This window comes from Balaenoptera physalus (assembly GCF_965194825.1).
Source record: "Balaenoptera physalus genome assembly, chromosome: 2".
In the NCBI taxonomy this organism is placed as follows: Eukaryota; Metazoa; Chordata; class Mammalia; order Artiodactyla; family Balaenopteridae; genus Balaenoptera; species Balaenoptera physalus.
Genome location: NC_138883.1, coordinates 33,096,628 through 33,117,733, shown reverse-complemented (window position 1 = coordinate 33,117,733; position 21,106 = coordinate 33,096,628). Strand labels below are relative to the sequence as shown.

At 38.8% G+C, this 21,106-nt stretch overlaps 1 protein-coding gene across 8 annotated transcripts in view; it reads left to right on the top strand.

Moving 5' to 3' along the window:
* EXD2 (exonuclease 3'-5' domain containing 2) overlaps positions 1 to 21,106 on the top strand; it is a 98,785-nt gene that overhangs the window by 21,930 nt on the left and 55,749 nt on the right. For 3 of the 8 annotated variants that reach the window (XM_082451669.1, XM_082451662.1, XM_082451664.1), the window contains exon 3: positions 12,506 to 12,724. The exons of 4 other annotated variants lie outside the window; for them this stretch is intronic. The gene's annotated coding sequence lies outside the window, so the exon portion shown is untranslated. Of the gene's footprint in view, positions 1 to 11,808; positions 12,725 to 21,106 lie in introns of those variants that run through there. One more of the 8 variants, XM_082451663.1, reaches the window with a different exon arrangement.

The following is a 21,106-nucleotide window of genomic DNA, read 5'->3' as shown; positions in this document are numbered from 1 at the left end:
TTGTTCCAGAGCATGGGCTCTAGGTGCGCGGGCTTCAGTAGTTGTGGCACATGGGCTCAGTAGTTGTGGCTCGCGGGTTCTAGAGCACAGGCTTGGTAGCTGTGGCGCACGGGCTTAGTTGCTCCACAGCATTACAGTGAATTTTTTATTTCAGAAATTTTTTTTTAGTTCTGAAATTTCCATTTGGTTCTTTTCTATCATTTCAATGTGTCTGCTGAGATGTCCTATCCTTCTATACATTATGGACATTTTTCCTTTATATCATTTAAAATGGCTATAATATCTGGCTTAAAATCTTTGCTAATTGCAGCAACTGTATCATATTGGTATCCCTCTCTGTTGATTGTCTTTTCTCTTGAGAAGAAGATGTAATACATCATCTTATTTCCTCATATGTCAAGTAATTTTGAATTCTATCTAGTCTCTATTAGATGTCTGATAATTTTTTTTTAAAGAGTGTCAGTTTTGGGCTTCCCTGGTGGCGCAGTGGTTGAGAATCTGCCTGCCAATGCAGGGGACACGGGTTCGAGCCCTGGTCTGGGAAGATCCCACATGCCGCGGAGCTACTAGGCCCGTAAGCCACAACTACTGAGCCTGCGCGTCTGGAGCCTGTGCCCCGCAACGAGAGAGGCCACGACAGTGAAAAGGCCCGCGCACCGCGATGAAGAGTGGCCCCCGCTTGCCGCAACTAGAGAAAGCCCTCGCACAGAAACGAAGACCCAACACAGCCAAAAATAAATAAATTAATTAATTAAAAAAAAAAAGAGTGTCAGTTTTGTTGTGGTGGTGGTTGTTTGTTTTAGCATGCCATTAGGGATGATTCAAACTGCAAACCGTTTTTGGGCTGCAGCACAAATTTCAGTTCAGTTGTTTTATCTTTGGTTGGGCTGCTTGCAGTCTGCCCTGAAAATATGCAATTCAGCAGTTTACCAGAAGTTGAACAGTGTTTAAACACAAATTATGTGGCTCCCTCTGTCTAGTTCACTCCTTTTTTGGATTCTCCTCTCACTGTCCAGCAGTTGTGGGTCCCTCCAACTCTCTCCTCTGGTTTTTCAGAAAGACTGTGAATTTTCTATCAGTGTTTTAGCACTCTAAGTAACTCTGGATGAAGCCTGCCTTCAGGTTAAAGACTACTATAAAAGATAGAAAATTCATCCCATGCTATTGCTATCTTGTAGGTGTTGACCTCCTGTCAGAATCTGTCTGCTTTTTTTTTCACTCCCAGTGCCTTCAGAGAGTTGGCTTGTGGTGTATTTTGTCTAGAGTCCACGTCTAGTCCAGTACAGGAGCTTACTAGGACATACCATAAGTGGAACTCCAGTAACATTTCAGATTACAGAAAACTTGTGAAGGTAGATTAAAGAGTTCCTATACACCCCATACCCAATTTCCCCTGTTATTAACATCTTATCTTAGTACAGTACATTTGTCATAATTAATGAACCAATATCATTACATTATTATTAAAATCCATACATCAGATTACCTTTGTGTTCCAGGATCTCATCAGGGGATCCACTTTACATTCAGTTGACATGTCTTCTTACGTTCTTCTTGGTTGTGACAGTTTCTCAGACTTTTCATTGTTTTTGATGACCTTGGCAGTTTCGAAGATAATACTGGTCAAGTATTCTGTAGGACGTCACTCAACTGGGATTTGTTTGATGTTTATCTCATGATTAGACTGGGGTTTTATGTTTTTGGGAGAAAGGCCACAGAGGTAAAGTGCATTTTCATCAAATTATATCAAGGGTATTATATGGACTGAATCGTGTCATCCCCTGTCCCCTCTCCCCAAATTCATATGTTGAAGCCCTAAGCCCCAATTTGACTGTTTTTGGAGATAGGGCCTATAGGAGGTAATTAAGGTTAAAAGAAGTAATAATGGAGGGGCCCTGATCCAGTAGGATTAGTGCCCTTTTAAGAAGAGTTACCAGAGAGCTCTCTCTCTCCATCATGTGAGGACACAGTGAGAAGGTGGCCATATACAAGTCAGGAAAAGAGGTCTCAGCAGAAACAGAATTGGCTGGCACAGCCTTCAGAACTGTGAGAAAATAGATTTCTGTTCTTTAAACCATCCAGTCTAAGCTGTCTTGTTATGGCAGCCCTAGTTTATTTAGGCAAGTATGTACTGTCAGCATGACTTACTGCCTTGATAACCTGGCTGAGGTAGCGTTTGTCAAGTTTCAACACTGTAAAGTGACTCTTTTTTCCTCCTCGTTCCTTGCTGTACTCTTTGGAAGGAAGTCCACACATTGTCTCTTCACTCACACTGTCTTTGACCTCTGCTACTTCAGGATCCCAACATCTCCACTGCAATCAGGGAACCCATCTCAACTATAACTTCTCCCTTCGTGAAACCTGTCTACAGAAAACAGTCACCAAATAGTTTACAAGGATACTGGTGCCCATTCACTAATGTATTTCTCAATGCTTTAGAGAAGGGAGTGTCCTCTGGGATTTCTCAGATGAGACAGTGAGGGAGTGGCAGTTCATACATGATAGGTCCACTCCAACATTTCTATCTCCTTAAGCCTTTGGATTCCTTCTAAGTATGCCAGGAAGGTTTTGCATCTCAACTTTATTGAATATAGGCCACTACTAAAATGCAGTTTCAGTCAACCAACTGTTAAGAGTCATTTCCTGGTGCACAGATAACACATGAAATCTAGAACTGTGATGAGTGCCCACATCAACAATTCAACCAAATCTAATATTACATTCTGTCTTCTTTGTTTATTTCCCTCTTGGAAAGGAAGAATCCATTCTTCCACATATTCTCCAAGTTTCTGCAAATATAAATCAGCAAAGTATTGCAATATTAAGTACAAGTCATTTCTTCCCAGTCAGACCGTGGAAGATGTTGCAATCTGACCCTGGTTATGGATCTAGAGCAGTGGTCCTCAACTGGGGATGATTTTTCCTCCAAGGGTATATTTGGAAATGTCTGGAAATATTTTTGGTTGTCACAACTCAGGCTGGGGAAGCTGCTACTGGATCTAGTGGATAGAGGTCAAGAATGCTGCTAAATATCTTACAATGCACAGGACATCTCCTCACAACAAAGAATTATCCACAGCCTTTGAGAAACCCTGATCTACAGCTAACAATGAGTGGTTGGAGTGAAACTTGGGGAAAATAGACATCCTGCAGATGATATAATTACAGGACTTTTAAGCAAGGGATGAAGGGCTGTTTCTACTGGAGAGATTTGGGCATTCTAGAATCTTAATTTTGTTTGTGTTCCTAATGTCCCCATTCCAAGTTTCAGTGTCATACCCTTCCCAAACAATGCTCCATCTTTCACTAGAGTTTTGGCAAGGCTATGAAATCAACTTCTGTTGAAATTCTGAAACCTGCACAATTAAATTTTATGTTTGACTTAGCCATCAGGTACAAAAACTAAGGGGTTCTTTTAGGGCTGCCATAGAAGCTTTTGTCGTGCCTTGAACTGAATGTTTAATGACGTGAACTTTTCATTTCTTTATGTAAGTTCTTCAGTGCGTGCAAATAAAGTCACTCCCAACCTACAGTTGTTATAGTCACCATTACCATCAGTCAAATATGGCTCCAAAGCATTTGCGTTAGTGGGCACTTCAACACAAATGACTAAACGTGATAAATTGATTATTTATGATGTCACTACATCTCATTTCCCGTTGATGAGTTGCTCAACATTGAGTTTGAATTTAAGGATATGACCAAATCAACCCGAAATCCTATATCTGAAAGTCTGTTTCTTAGAACCACTCTTAGGCTATTTTCTGTATTAGTCGGGATTCAATAAAGAAACAGAAACTGCAGCAGTTATCTGAGGAAATTAACACAAAGAGTTATTAGAGCTATCACAGGTGTTGGAGAATTGAAAAGGGAAAGTGAAACAGAGAAAGTAGTAACTGCAAGCAGTAGATGGAGAAATAAAAGGTCAAGGTTGGGGTTATTGGGACCAAGCACTTGAAGGAAGGGTCTTAGAGAGGTGGAATCCAGACCCTGAGGAGAACATGCTGCCTTGTACTGACCTTATACTGGTACCTCAGTGGCTCAGAGGAAGGACCTGAGTCCCGAGGTCTGTCAGGACTCAGACCGCTCAGGAGGGTGGCTGGCTGGCTGGTACTGGTATCTCTGAGGAATGTGATAAGCCTCCTTCTGGGAATATGGAAAGAAGTCCAAAGCTGGAACCAACCGCTGCTGCTGGCACGAAGAACTGTTGCCTGGGTAACACGGATAGAAACAGGAAGTGAACAGGAAGGAGCAAGTCCTTTCTCCCTTATTTCTGTTTCTGATCTCCCACTATTAGCAGAACCTCACGGAGAGCCAGGCTGGCAAAGGAAATATGTGAATTGCAGAGACCTAGCCCAGCACCAAAAGAGAGAGCAGAGGTGGGAGGGTTTGAAGCTGAGGAACAATTTCTTTACAATCAGCATAGTTAGACAACCATTATTGGATTTCACACAAAAAGATGAGGGAGAGGAAGGAGCCTAGAACATTTCACAGGTTTCTAGTATTAGTAACCAAATGAATAGTGGAGAAAGAGGTAGAATATATGTGGAGTGGGGAGTAGAGAGGAGGTAGCTTGTAGTGAGTGAAAAAATCTGTTGGGACTGATACATTTAGTTTGAGAAACCTGGAGTCTAATATAGTATAATTCAAAGTGTAGTCTCTGGATTAGCTAGTATGCAATTTTTAAAAATTGTGGCAAAATACGCAAGATAAAATTTATCATTTTAATCATGTTTTAAATTGTGGCAGGTAAATAAATATATAAAATTTACCATTTTAACCATTTTTAAGTGTACAGTTCTGTGGCATTAGTTATATTACACTCATATTGCTTTGCGACTGTCATCACTATCTATCTCCAGAACTTTTTCATCATCCTAAACTGAAACTCTGTACCATTAAACAATGACTCCCCATTCCTCCTTCCCCCAGCCCCTGGCCACCACCATGAATTTGACTGTTCTATCTATTTCATATAAGTGAAATCATACATTATTTGTCCTTTTGTGTTAGGCTTATTCACTTAGCATGATGTATTCAAGGTTCATCCATGTTGTAGCATGTATTATAATTTAATTCCTTTTTAAGGCTGAATAATATTCCATTTTTGGTACATAGCACCATTTTGTGCAGTCTGTTTTTATCAATCCTCAACAAGATAAAAGCTTGTGCCAAAGTGTAAACTACCTATGTCAGCAAGCACCATGTTAAGTTCCCTTCACATTTTTGTTGGAAGATTTTTCAGTGAAGGAAGCAGAATGCTGATTTACATTCCATAGCAAGGTCATTTGCTCATTTCACCCCAGTATTTTGAGTAGCATTGGTAAAATAAGTATTTAGAGACACAGCTTTGGACTGGAGATTTGGGAATCAACATCTGTAAAAGAAAAAAGTCCAAACTAGGACCAAGATGCAATTTTTGCATAATGTAATTTACAGCCTCTTTCCAGGAAGAAATTAGAATTTCTGATTAAATGCTCACAACTAATGGGATTATAACTTCTGAGAAACCAGTTATGCACCCACTCACCCTTCAGTTAAGAGTAATAGTTAAGAGTATAGTGACTTTTACCAAATATACTTTTCTTTTTTGTATCTAGTCTAAAATAATTTTCTAACCAGTCTCTTCCTCTCAGATATCCCTACCAAAAGTAAATCTTTGAATTTGACTTCTTAAAGGATAATAGTTTTTAAAAAATCATGATAGGTGCAGATATGAAATGAATGTGTCAAAGATTTAATTTAACTCATTAATTAATGAGGGAATTGGAAAAGATGTTACAATCAGTTCAAAGGAAAATTCAAAGACCAGACAAGTATCTAAGCCCATGGGAAATGTTGAAACCAATTTTCTTAATAGATGCAAAACTCACTTATTGGAGGGTGTGGGGGGCAGGGACGTCAATAGAAGCTTCACCTAACAAATTTATTTGCAAATCTAAAGACAGTAATTATTTGCATTACTATTAGTTTTTTTTTACAAATTAGCTTATATCTCTTCAGTTTTGTACAACAGTTCAAAGTCAGTAAAAGGCATAAATCCCATAGAATCTGATAAGTGGCAAGAGTATATTTAAAACAATGCATAGTTTCCAATTTCGCAGTAATCTTTTGGTCCATTTAAAAGTGTTTCACACTTTCTCCTATATCCTACTACAGAGCTTCTTCCTTATTGCAAGAAATTTTGAATGAATTTAAAATTTTTTAATGAAATGTTTAATGAAATTTTGATATATGCTCATATCAAAATTATCTGGAAATTTTTCTTCAACACTTGGTTCTAACATTGGTTGCTGATGTGGGAGAGTAATGCAGGAGTCTCGAAAGAAGTGATTTTCACTGAATTCTCATATTTTTAGCATGGCACCCCTATCCTTAACTAGATAAGGTAACCTCTACCCTCTCCAGGGAATCAATCCTAAACCTTCTGCAGGGGCCCGTAGGGGAATGACTTGGGAGCTAGGGAGGAGCTGGTGGTCTGCTTCCAAAGTAGACTTTTAACCAATTATTGTGCTTTTAGTCCCAACTTTTACCTGCTTCTTGAGGCACCTGGTGCTGCCAATTCTAGAGTCTTTTGGTGGTTCTCTGGGACAAAGCAGGCTTGCTCTTAGCCTGTCCTTTGACAGAAGATGAGTCGGCTAAGTCAGTTCCCACCATCCCTCTGCTTTCCAGCTTCCAAAATGTTAGTGATTTTATGTCCTGTTCTGTGAGAGACTGACTATACAAATGGACAAATAGCCATACCACATATGGCAACAGAACACTGACCCCTCACCTCCGCGGCAACCAGCCTCTGGGGCAGTCAGCCCAGAAGTGTCAGTGAGTCAGCTTCCTTGTATCTTGCCCCCACTTCCAACACAGGACCAAACGGAGAAAGCCAAAACTATCACAGAAGAAGCCTGGCTTCCATTTAGCCTATCCCCAGCTTCCTCGTGACAATGAACTCCATTCAGAGAATATCTAAAGCCTTCCCTTGTTTTCACTATAAAGATTTCCCACTTCTCTGCCTGCCTTTGAGTCTTTGCCAAACACAAGTGATGGCGGCTGACTCCCTGCCACAGCAAGTTCTGAGTAAATAGCTTCTGTTTTTTCTCATTTGGGTGGACTTCATCTTTTTCTGTATCGTTTTACCTTGAAGCTTTGTGTTTTCCCATTTTTTAAGAGGGATTTCAGGAGGAAGTGGACTTATATGTGGCTCAGTCCATCACCTTTAACTCGTGTTCTCTTTCTGTGCTCTTTTCTCTGTGACCTAGAGGCCAGAGTCTACACTTTTCCCCCAGCTCCAGAAAGCCCAAAATAACCTTTGTCTTGCAAACCTGGATGCAAAATTCAACACCTATTCAAATTCCTCCAAAGAATCTACTGGAACAAAAGCATTAGAGAATAATATAGACTTAATGGAAACCTACCTAGGAGGGAGAGAAGATGAAGTTGCATAACACGCACCCCCCGACCCCGCATAAAGAACTTAAACTCACATCCCCGAACACTTTAAACACTTTCTCTCCCAAAGTGTCTCCTCCGAGGTATCTTTCTCCCAGGAAGATTCAGCCTTTCAGCCTTTCAACCCCTGTTGTTAGATGAAAAGAATGGGGGATGTATGTGTCTCACCCTCACTCTAAGGAGGCTTCATGAATTTCTTCTAAATGAATTCAGGCATCTTTCCCAAGAGGTAGTCTCATTCCAGCTCCTTAAGAGAAAAAAAAAGTTCTGATTCTCTAAACCACCAAAAAAGGATACCTTTTCTCACTTGCTGACAAATACTCTTTTTGTGTTTCCAACTAGCTTGTAAGCTTCTTGAGTGCATAGCTACATATTTTTATAATCTGTATAGTACCTAATAATATTACAAAAGTTTATAGATGTGATCAGCAGGCAGAACGGAGCAATAGAATTTCAATGGAAGGAAATAGGATGTTCAGAAAGAGCCTATTTAGTGGTTCCTCTAAGTTTTGACCTTTATCTTCAAGACACTAAACAAATCCAGTAAAGGGTATCCACCTTTATTGTACATCTACTGGGCACTGTATTCAGCAGGTTTAAGTTGACCTGTGTGGCATGCATTCATTATTAGTATCTTTCATTTCCTGTATCACTTAGGGATTGGGTTCTATTGCTAGTAACAAAGACTTGACTGCATGGCATAAAAAAATTAATTTATTTTCTCATGTAAAAGAAGTTCAGAGGTAGGTAGTTCAGGGTTAGTACAGACTACAGAGGGAATCAGGGGTACAGGCTTCTTCCACCTTTCCACTTCACCTTTCTAGGTACCTGGCTTCCATCTTCAAGGTGCCACTGCAGTGGCAGAGGGCTGTGGAGTGCCAGCCATCAGGTCTGAGTCTCAGCAAGAAAGAAGTAGAAGGGTAATGACAAAAAGGCAAAAAAGAAAAAAAAAGCCACCAAAAAATCCCCCCTTTTTAGTAACTTTACCCAAAGTCCAATGCAAAAACTTGTTTATACCTCATTGGCCAGAACATAGTCACGTGGCCACCATAATTATTCACAATGGAGACAGAAAAATGTATTTTTTAGTGCATTTAATACCCTGACTTCTGTTACTAAGTAGAGAGGAGAATGGATATTGGGTAGGCCACTAGCACTTCTGCCACAGTTCCTCTTAAATTTTCTGTACATGATGTCCTAATGCTTGGCATTAAGTTGTCCTTGGAATCAAACAATAAATGAATAAACCATTTTTAGAAAAATCAAGCAGTTCACAGCATGATTCTCTCTCTCTCTTTTTTTTTTTTTTGTAATTAATTGACTTTATTTCTAGAGCAGATTTAGGTTCAGAGAAAATTCTAACATAAAGCACGAGTTCCCATATGCCTTCCCCCCAACCCTCCCCCCACCCCCTTGCCACACACACACAGTTTCTCTATTAACATCGTCCACTGGTGTGGTATGTTTGTTACAATTGATGAACCAATACTGATACATTATTACTAACTAAAGTCTATAGTTTAGGATTTTCTCCTTGTGTTGCACAGTTCTATGGGTTTTAATACATGCATAATGTCATGTATCCACCATTACAGTATCATACAGAATAGATTCACTGGCCTAAAAACCCTCTGTGCTCCACCTATACACCCCTCTCTTCCTCCCCAGGAACCTCTGGCAACCACTGATCTTTTTACTGTTATCATAGTTTTGCCTTTTCCAGAATATAATGTAGTTGGAATCACACAGTATGTACCCTTCTCAGACTGGCTTCTTTCACTTAGCAATATGCATTTAAGGTTCCTCCACATCTTCTTATGGGTTGATAACTAATTTCTTTTTATCACTGAATAATATTCCATTGTATGAATGTAATACAGTTTTGTTATCTATTCACCTATTGAAGAATGTCTTGGTTGCTTTCAATTTATGACTAAAGCTGCTATAAACATTTGTGTGCAAGTTTTTGTGTGGATTAAGTTTTCAACTCATTTGTGTAAATACCTAGGAGCATGATTGCTGGATTGTATGGCAAAACTATGTTTAGCTTTGTTAAGAAACTGACAAAGTATCTTCAGAAGTGGCTGTACCATTTTGCATTCCAGCCAGCAATGAATGAGAGTTTCTGTTGCTCCATATCCTTGTCAGCACTTGGCATTGTAGTGTTTGGATTTTAGCCATTCTAACAGAATTTAGAGAATCAATGAAATACTGGTATCTCATTATTGTTTTAATTTACAATTCCCTAATAACATACAATGTTGAATATCTTTTCACATGCTTATTTTGGATATCATATAACTTCTTTGAAAGGTCTATTCAGATCTTTTGCTCACTTTTTAATTGGGTTGTTGAGTTTCAAAAGTTCTCTCTGTATTCTGTATAACAGTCCTTTATTAGATATGTGTTTTGCAGATATTTCCTCCAAGTCTGTGGCTTGTCTTTTCATTCTCTCGTCTAATAAATTTTTGGCATAAAGTCGTTCATTATATTTTCTAATTTCTTATATCTCTGCTGTATTTTGTTATGTTCCCCCTTCTAATCCTAGTATTATTTATTTGTTGTTATTTCTTTTCTATCTGGATCAATCTCACAGAACTTTTTTCATTAGTGTTTTCAAAGATCTAACCTTAGTTTTGTTGGCCATATGAATAGCATCTTTTTCTATTTTATTAATTTATTCTCTGATTTTTGTTATTCTCTTCCTTCTAGTATTTTGGATTTATTCTTTTGTTTTTTCTAATGTATTAGCTGATCACTTATGTAATTGATTTTTAGTCTTTCTTATTTTCTAGTGTAAAAAGCATATAAGGTTATCAATTTACATGTATCCTATAAATTTTCATATATGTATAATATTTATTATTACTTCTCAAATCTAATATTATAAATTTCCATTGGGATTTCTTTTCTGAGCTTTAAATTACTAAGATTTTTAAAAAAAAATTCTCCAAATATATGGAGCTTTAAAAACAATCATTTTATTATTGATTTCTAACTTAATTGTAATGTGGTCAGAAAATGAGATCCGTATAATAGCATTTTTATTTCAGTATGTAGAAAGTTGCTCAATGGTCTAAATCAAAATTAATTTTCTTAAATCTTTGTTTTTAAAGTATGTGTGTGCTCAAAATACTGGGTGCAGAGTTCTATACATGTTCCTTAGTAAATGTTAATTAATGGTGTTGGAGACAATCCTGCAATCACTGGTGAGTCTTGGATGTCTTTTCATATTTAAGAGTGCTATAGGCTGAATATTTTGTGTCCCTTCAAAATTCATATGTTGAAAACTAACTCCCAACATAATGGTATCAGGAGGCAGAGGCCTTTGAGAAGTGATTAGGTCATGAGGGTGGAGCCCTCATGAGTGGGATTAGTGCCTTATAAAAGAGGCCCAAGAGGACTTCCCTGGTGGTCCAGTGATTAAGACTGCATCCTTCCAATGCAGGGGATGCAGGTTCAATCCCTGGTTGGGGAACTCAGATCCCACATGCTGCATGGTGTGGCAAAAAAAGAAAAAAAAGAAAGCCCAAGAGAGCTCCCTACCCTTGGTTAAGTGAGGACACAGTGAAAAGACAGCTGTCTATAAACCAGGAAGTAGGCACTCACCAGACAATAAATCTGTCAGCACCTAGATCATGGACTGTGAGAAATAAATTTCTGTTGTTTATAAGCCACCCAGTCAATGGTATTTTGTTATTACAGTCCAAAGGGACTAAGACAGAGTGAAGTACTAAAAAGTTGACGGGAAACTATTTATGCATAGATGGGGCTTGTTGACTGGGCCTTAAATGTAGGGTGATTGCTTATGGATATAGACAGTTTATTATGGGATCCCTCAAATGATATATCCTTCCATTCTAATCTAATTTCTATCCTCTAAAATTATACTGATATTTGTTTGACTGCTATTATCTCCTCTACTGTTCTTTTTCTTCTTTGGGCTTATAAACTTTTCACTCCTTTATTTTCATTAAAAAAAAACAAAAAACAAAGAAACCCCCCCCCAAAAAAACATCACTTTTTATTGATGTTTGTATGCATTCAGAAACCCACCATAAATATGCAACCTGAACACACATGTAAACCAGCACTCAGATTAAGAAACAGAACATTATTAGCACTTCAAGAACCTCCCCATGTTCTCTTCCAGAGTCACTACTCCACTAAGAGTAATCACTACGTTTGTTACCCAACCAAACTTGGGTCCGCTCACCTGCGCATAGTAAAGCCAATCTGCTGACACTGGATCGTGGTGTAGGAAAGTGCAGCATTTATTGCAAGACACCAAGCAAGGGTCCAGGCAGCTAGGGCTCAAAAGATCTGAACTTCCCAAAAAAAAAAAAAAAAGATCTGAACTTCCCGATGGCTTTCAGGGAAAGGTTTTTAAAGACAGGGTGTGGGAAAGGCGTTGTGGGTGTGAGTGATCAGCTTGTGGACATTCTTCAGATGGGTTGGTGATGAGGTACTAATAATACTACTGTCTCATGAGGTTATGAATATTAAATGAGATAAAATATGTAAAACGTTTTGCAAAGTTTCTAGCACACTGTGATCACAGTCATCAAATGGCAGCTATTATTATCCCTTATATTGTTTATGCACGTCTCATTTCTCCTATTTTACACATTCTATGACAAAGCAACAGCACATAGCACACATTAGCTGCCTCACAAATAACAGTTGCTGATAAAGACTGGGTGAATGAAAGTTTTAAAATATAAATGGAAGGTATTGTGGTTATTGTAAAAGATGGCATAAATTATTATAATGGCTATAGTATAAAATGCGCTGCTAATGAGGAATACATTATTTAAACAAGTGTCTCTTCTATTTACCTTCATTATTTAACAGTTAAGAAAATCTATGCAGTGGAGAAACACTACTGGAGCTAATTAGTAAGGACAGTTAGATGTCCCAGGTTGCATTTGTAAGGGTTCCAGAGGCTTCTTTCTTTAAAACCAAAACAAACAAAAATATCACCCGGAAACAAAAACAAAAACACCACTTATCCGAAAAGATGTTAAGGCTTTCCAATTTTAACAAATCTTTTGTTCAACAGTGGAGAAACTCGGGAGGCACCAGCTGCCCGCGACTGCTTCCGTACAAGATGGCGTCGTCCATTTGTACACCCCGACTGGGGTTGTCCCTTTAGCCCGTCACAGGACCGGAAGTGGTTTCGGTCCTAGTGGATCCGGGTGGGTGCGCGCAGGTGGCCACAGAGGTTCCAGTTCTTCAACGTGAGGCGCCGCAGGTGTTCCGGTGGGGTCCAGGGCCGCAGGTAAGCGAGGATCAGGGGCCGGCGAGGCTGTTCTCCAGACTTGTGCGAGTGGCGGAGGGGGTTTCCAGCGCGGATTGAGGAGAGAGCTCAGGAAGCTGGCGATGTCACCGTGTGCGGGGGCGACTGCTTGCGGGGACCTCGTTTTCCCCAAGCGACTTGGCCCTGCCTCTCTCCCCGCCCCGCTCGCCCGTGGCGGGGGCGGTTCAGCACCCAGGTACGCTCCGAGGGCTCTCACCTCGGTCCGCGGCCTCCCACGCCCTTCCCTGGCCGCCTTCTCGGACCCCCTTTTGCTCTCTATAGGAGTACATACCAAACCTTCGTGGCTTCTTTTTTTGTTGTTGTTAATTTAATTTAATTTATTTTTTATACAGCAGGTTCTTGTTATCCATTTTATACATATTAGTGTATATATGTCAATCCCAGTCTCCCAATTCATCCCACCACCACCCCACCACCTCCCGCCCCTCGCCTTCGTGGTTTCTTGACCCAATTAGCTAAAACGGAAGCACCGCTCGCAGCATCTGGCAACTCCTTGGGCGCTGCGTGTTGCACGCGTCCACAGTTAGAGTTTGGTCCCCTCCATTCGTCCCCCGCCCCCATTGTTACCACCTCTTTCCTCCCAGACCACACCCGCTGCTCCGGGCCTTGCTGGGAGCCACCTCTTTACCTTTTCGCATCCCTGGAATAGATCAGAACCAGAACGTTAATGATTATTTATTACAAAATTGATATCTGCTCGTTAAAATATAAACGAAAACCAAACCTTTATAAACCTTTAATATATTAATGGACGCAAACTCCCTTAGATACCCATTCCTTGAAAACACTATACCGTATTTTTTTAGTTGCATTGCAAGGGTAGAAGGAACAGCACTGAAAGGTTTTGTTAATATCTAAGTTACGAGGTACGGGAGAAAAGAGGTTTAAGAGGGGGAAGGAATTATAAATTTTGGTCAAGTTGAGTTTGTTTTAAAAACTGTATTTATTCTTCTATATTTATTTTGGTTGTAGTCCATGCATACAATCATATCAAAAATTTAAACAAAATAGATCCTCTTTGACCTCTTTACATCTCCATCTTTTCTTCTTTAATCTCTTGACCCCAAGTAAAAACTGTTATCAGTTTGGGGTGTTTTTTCTATTTCTTTGTCTTTACATTTATTGATATGTGTTTGTACATATAAGTATGTAAGATTTTGTGTTAAACTTTTACAAATGTGGCATATTGTACCTCTTCAACAACTAGACGTTTATGCTTAAAAATGGGTCTTGGAACTTTTTCTTTGTCAATATGTAGACATCTAGCATATTCGTTCTACCTGCTCTGTAAATTCCAGAGTGTGTTAAGATCCCATTGTATGTGAGATGCCATAGGTTGCTTACAGTTTTTCACCATTAGGCACGGTGTCGCAGAGAACATCCTTCCACCTGCGTCTGTGTGCTTGTGTGAGCGTTTGTCAAAGATAGAAACCTGCAGGTGGAATTAGTGGACGTTTAATGCCAAACTGCCCAACAGTGTATAATAATACCTATTTCCCCAGCTCTTTTAAACATTTGATGGTATCAATCTTTTTTACTTTTGCCAATCTGATGGGTGGAAAATGACTCTAATTTGGTGTTTTAATTTGTATTTCCCTAGTCATTGGTGAGACTGAGCATCTTTTCATGATTGTTGGTTATTTGTATTATCTCTTTTGAGAAATGTCTCATTTCTGTTGGGTTGTCTTTTATATATGGTAGTGTTTTATATATTCAGGATATTAATCTTTTATCATTCATATATATTTGAAATATTTATTCCCAACATACTACATTTTAAAGTTGTTACTTATCTTTTAACCATATGGCATCTTTGTAGAACGAAAGTTGTAAATTTTCTGTTTAAATGTATCAGTATTTTACTATGTGTATTTTGTATTTTGTGGCTTTCATTCCTTATCCCAGTGGTTCTCAAATGGGAGCTATTTTGCTTTCTAGGAGCAACTTGGCAATGTCACGAGACATTTTTTAGTTGTCATCTAGTGGGTAGAAGCCAGGGATGATGTTAAACATCCTACAATGCACAGAAAAGCCCCTATATCAAAGAATTTTTCTGGCCTAAAATGTCAGTAGTGCTGAGGTTGAAAAACCCTGTTCTACCTTGAGGCAGAGTTTTCTCTTATGAGTATGTTTTCTCCTGTAAGTTGTTATATGGTAGAGTTTTTCTCTAATTCCTGTGTGTGTGTGTGTGTGTGTGTGTGTGTGTGTGTGTGAGAGAGAGAGAGAGAGAGAGAGAGAGAGAGAGAGAAAATGGTGTGTGCCTTATTATTCTTTCCAAACAATATCATTCTGAATATCAGTCCATTCTTGACCCACTAATCTAAAATGCCACATTTATCATGTACTAATTTCTCACCCACATAGTGTCTGTTTCTGGACTCTCTTCTGTTCTATGTCCTAGTTTTCTATTTTGCTGGACCAACACCATAACATTCTATATCAAATATATATTATACTTTGATATCTAGTAGTGTAAATAGTCCTCATGATTATTTTTATTGTTATTTTATTGTACGTCATATACTTTATCAGCTCACATACTCATTATTTAATCAGTGCTTTCGGGGTAGTCTTACAATTTTCCAGATTAATTTTAGAATCAGCTTGTCAAATAGTTTTTTTGGTTTTTTTTTTTTGTTTTGTGTTGTTTTGTTTTGGCTGCATTGGGTCTTTGTTGCTGTGTGCGGGCTTTCTCTAGTTGTGGCGAGCAGGGGCTACTCTTCGTTGCGGTGCACGGGCTTCTCATTGCGGTGGCTTCTCTTGTTGTGGAGCATAGGCTCTAGGGCACGCAGGCTTCAGTAATTGTGGCACACGGGCTCAGTAGTTGTGGCTCGCGGGCTCTAGAGTGCAGGCTCAGTAGTTGTGGCGCATGGGCTTAGTTGCTCTGCGGCACATGGGATCTTCCTGGACCAGGGATCAAACCTGTGTCCCCTGCATTGGCAGGTGGATTCTTAACCACTGTGCCACCAGGGAAGTCCTCAAGTAGTTTTTTTTAAAGTTGCTTTATTGAGATGTAATTCATGTAATTTGTTGCTTAAAGTGTACAGTTCAGTGATTTTTAGTATAGTCACAGTTATGCAGCCGTCACTACAACCTAATTTTAGAACATTTTTATCATCCCCCAAAGAATCCCATACCTATTAGCAGTCACTCCCCTTTCCATTCCCCAACACCCTAGCCCTAGAGAGCCACTAGTCTTTTTGCCTTTATAGATCTAAATATTTTGTATAAATGGAATCATACAATTTGTGGTATTTTGTGATTGGCTTCTTTCACTTAGCATAATGTTTTCAAGGTTCACCCATGTTGTAGCATGTGTCAGTACTCATTCCTTTTTATTGGTGAATAAAATTGTATCCTATGGTGTATTTGTTTCCTAGGGATATGGTATCGAAGTGAGGCAAACTGGGTGGCTTAAAATAACGAATGTATTCTCTCACAGCTTCGGAGGCTATAAAGTCCAAAATCAAGGCGTCAGCAGGACTGTGCTCTCTCTGAGGGCTCTAGGGGAGGATCCTTTCTTGCCTCTTTCAAGCTTCTGGTGGTTGCCAGCAATCCTTGGCATTCTTTGGCATTCCTTGGCTTGCAACTGTGTAACTACAACTTCTGCCTCTGTTTTCTTTACATGGCCTTCATCCCAGAGTGTCTATCTTCGCATGGTAATTCTCTCTGTGCAAGTCTATCTCTGTGTCTCTTCTCCCCTTCATGTAGGACACAAGTTATATTGAATTAAGGGCCCACTCTACTCCAGCAGGACCTCATTTTAACTTAATTAGGTATGCAAAGGCCTTTTCCAAATAAAGTCACATTTGTAGGTAATGGGGGTTAGGACTTTAACATATCTTTTGGGGGAACACAATTCAACCCATACCATTATGGATATGCTACATTTTATTTATCCATTCATGAGCTGATGGACATTTGGGTTGTTTCCATTTTTTGGCTATTATGAATAATGCTGCTGTGAACTACTGGGTGGACATGTGTTTTCATTCCTCTTGGATATATACTTAGGAGTGGAGTTGCTAGGTCATATGGCAACTCTATGTTTAATCATTTGAGGAACTGCCAGATTATTTTCCAAAGCAGCTGTACTATTTTCTGTCAACATCAGCAATGTATGAGAGTTCTAATTTCTCCATATTATTGCCAGCACTTATTAGCTGTCTTTTTAATTAGAGCCATCCTCGTGGGTGTGAAGTAGTATCTCATTGTCGTTTTGATTTGCATTTCCCTAATAGCTAATGATGTTGAGCATCTTTTCATGTGCTTATTGGTCATTTGTATATCTTCTTTGAAGAAACGTCTATTCAGATTCTTGCCTGTTTTAAGTTGGTTTATTTGTCTTTTTATTATTGTTATGAATTTTTTAATTTTTTAAATTTATTTTATTAAAAAATTGTTTTTTGGCTGTGTTGGGTCTTCTTTGCTGCCCACGGGCTTTCTCTAGTTGCAGTGAGCAAGGGCTACTCTCTGTTGTGGTGTGCGGGCTTCTCATTGCGGTGGCTTCTCTTGTTGCGGAGCACGGGCTCTAGGCGTGTGGGCTTCAGTAGTTGCAGCATGTGGGCTCAGTAGTAGCGGCATGTGGGCTCTAGAGCACAGGCTCAGTAGTTATGGCACATGGGCTTCGTTGCCCCACGGCATGTGGGATCTTCCTGGACCAGGGATTGAACTCGTGTCCTCGCCTTGGCAGGCAGATTCTTAACCATTGCACCACCAGGGAAGTCCCGTAAGAGTTTTTTATATAGTCCAGATACATGCCCTTGCGAGATCTATGATTAGCAAATATTTTCTCCCATCCCATGGGTTTTTTCACTTTCTTGATGGTCAATTCATTTTTTTGTTTGTTTGCTTTTTTGTTTTTATTTCCATTACTCTAGGAGGTGGATCAAAAAAGATCTTGCTGGGATTTATCTCAAAGAGTGTTCTTCCTATGTTTTCCTCTAAGAGTTTTATAGTGTCCAGTCTTACATTTAGGTCTCGAATCCATTTTGAGTTTATTTTTGTGTATGGTGTTAGGGAGTGTTCTAATTTCATTCTTTTACAGGTAGCTGTCCAGTTTTCCCAGCACCACTTATTGAAGAGACTGTCTTTTCTCCATTGTATATCCTTGCCTCCTTTGTCGTAGATTCGTTGACCATAGGTGCGTGGGTTTATCTCTGGGCTTTCTATCCTGTTCCATTGATCTATATTTCTGTTTTTGTGCCAGTACCATATTGTCTTGATTACTGTAGCTTTGTAGTATAGTCTGAAGTCAGGGAGTCTGATTCCTCCAGCTCTGTTTTTTTCCCTCAAGACTGCTTTGGCTATTTGGGGTCTTTTGTGTCTCCATACAAATTTTAAGATTTTTTGTTCTAGTTCTGTAAAAAATGCCATTGGTAATTTGATAAGGATAACATTGAATCTGTAGATTGCTTTGGGTAGTATAGTCATTTTCACAATATTGATTCTTCCAATCCAAGAACAATGTATATCTCTCCATCTGTTGGTATCATCTTTAATTTCCTTCATCAGTGTCATATAGTTTTCTGCATACAGGTCTTTTGTCTCCCTAAGTAGGTTTATTCCTAGGTATTTTATTCTTTTTGTTGCAATGGTAAATGGGAGTGTTTCCTTAATTTCTCTTTCAGATTTTTCATCATTAGTGTATAGGAATGCAAGAGATTTCTGTGCATTAATTTTGTATCCTGCAACTTTACCAGATTCATAGATTAGCTCTGGTAGTTTTCTGGTGGCATCTTTAGGATTCTCTGTGTATAGTATCATGTCATCTGCAAACAGTGACAGGCTTACTTTTTCTTTTCCAATTTGTATTCCTTTTATTTCTTTTTCTTCTCTGATTGCCGTGGCTAGGACTTCCAAAACTATGCTGAATAATAATGGTGAGAGTGGACATCCTTGTCTTGTTCCTGATCTTAGAGGAAATGCTTTCAGTTTTTCACCACTGGGAATGATGTTTGCTGTGGGTTTGTCGTATATGGCCTTTATTATGTTGAGGTAGGTTCCCTCTATGCCCACTTTCTGGAGAGTTTTTATCATAAATGGTGTTGAATTTTGTCAGAAGCTTTTTCTGCATCTATTAAGATGATCATATGGTTTTTCTTCTTCAGTTTGTTAATATGGTGTATCACATGGATTGATTTGCGTATATTGAAGAATCCTCGCATTCCTGGGATAAATCCCACTTGATCATGGTGTATGATCCTTTTAATGTGTTTTTGGATTCTGTTTGCTAGTATTTTGTTGAGGATTTTTGCATGTATATTCATGAGTGATATTGGTCTGTGATTGTCTTTTTCTGTAGTATCTTTGTCTGGTTTTGGTATCAGGGTGATGGTGACCTCATAGAATGAGTTTGGGAGTGTTCCTTCCTCTGCAATATTCTGGAAGAGTTTGAGAAGGATGGGTGTTAGCTCATCTCTAAATGTTTGATAGAATTCACCTATGAAGCCATCTGGTCCTGGACTTTTGTTTGTTGGAAGATTTTTAATCACAGTTTCAATTTCATTACTTGCGATTGGTCTGTTCATATTTTCTATTTCTTCCTGGTTCAGTCTTGGAAGGTTATACCTTTCTAAGAATTTGTCCGTTTCTTCCAGGTTGTCCATTTTATTGTCATAGAGTTGCTTGTAGTAGTCTCTTAGGATGCTTTGTATTTCTGCAGTGTCTGTTGTAACTTCTCCTTTTTCATTTCTAATTTTGTTGATTTGAGTCCTCTCCCTCTTTTCCTTGATGCGTCTGGCTAATGGTTTATCAATTTTGTTTATCTTCTAAAAGAACCAACTTTTAGTTTTATTGATCTTTGCTATTGTTTTCTTTGTTTCTATTTCATTTATTTCTGCTTTGATCTTTATGATTTCTTTCCTTCTACTAACTTTGGGTTTTGTTTGTTCTTCTTTCTCTAGTTCCTTTAGGTGTAAGTTTAGATTGTTTATTTGAGATTTTTCTTGTTTCTTGAGGTAGGCTTGTATTGCTATAAACTTCCCTCTTAGAACTGCTTTTGCTGCATCCCATAGGTTGTGGGTCATCGTATTTTCATTGTCATTTGTCTCTAGGTATTTTTTGATTTCCTCTTTGATTTCTTCAGTGATCTCTTGGTTATTTAGTAACGTGTTGTTTAGCCTCCATGTGTTCGTGTTTTTAACGTTTTTTTCCCCTGTAACTGATTTCTAATCTCATAGAGTTGTGGTCAGAAAAGATGCTTGATATGATTTCAATTTTGTTAAATTTACCAAGGCTTGATTTGTGACCCAAGATGTGATCTATCCTGGAGAATGTTCCATGCGCACTTGAGAAGAAAGTGTAATCTGCTGTTTTTGGATGGAATGTGCTATAAATATCAATTGAATCTATCTGGTCTATTGTGTCATTTAAAGCTTCTGTTTCCTTATTAATTTTCTGTCTGGATGATCTGTCCATTGGTGTAACTGAGGTGTTAAAGTCCCCCACTATTATTGTGTTACTGTTGATTTCCTCTTTTATAGCTGTTAGCAGTTGCCTTATGTATTGAGGTGCTCCTATGTTGGGTGCATATAGATTTATAATTGTTATATCTTCTTGGATTGATCCTTTGATCATTATGTAGTGTCCTTCCTTGTCTCTTCTAACATTCTTTATTTTAAAGTCTATTTTATCTGATATGATTATTGCTACTCCAGCTTTCTTTTGATTTCCATTTGCATGGAATATCTTTTCCCATCCCCACACTTTCAGTATGTATGTGTCCCTAGGTCTGAAGTGGGTCTCTTGTAGACAGCATATATATGGGTCTTGCTTTTGTATCCATTCAGCCAGCCTTTGTCTTTTGGTGGGAGCATTTAATCCATTCACATTTAAGGTAATTATCGATATGTATGTTCCTATTACCATTTTTTTAATTGTTATGGGTTTGTTTTTTAGGTCCTTTTCTTCTCCTGTGTTTCCCACTTAGAGAAGTTCCTTTAGCATTTGTTGTAGAGCTGGTTTGGTGGTGCTGAATTCTCTTAGCTTTTGCTTGTCTGTAAAGCTTTTGATTTCTCTGTCGAATCTGAATGAGATCCTTGCTGGGTTGAGTAATCTTGGTTGTCGGTTCTTCCCTTTCATCACTTTAAATATATCGTGCCACTCCCTTCTGGCTTGTAGAGTTTCTGCTGAGAAATCAGCTGTTAACCTTATGAGAGTACCCTTGTATGTTATTTGTTGTTTTTCGCTTGCTGCTTTCAATAATTTTTCTTTGTCTTTAATTTTTGTCAATTTGATTACTATGTGTCTCAGCATGTTTCTCCTTGGGTTTATCCTGCCTGGGAGTCTCTGCACTTCCTGGACTTGGGTGGCTATTTCCTTTCCCAAGTTAGGGAAGTTTTC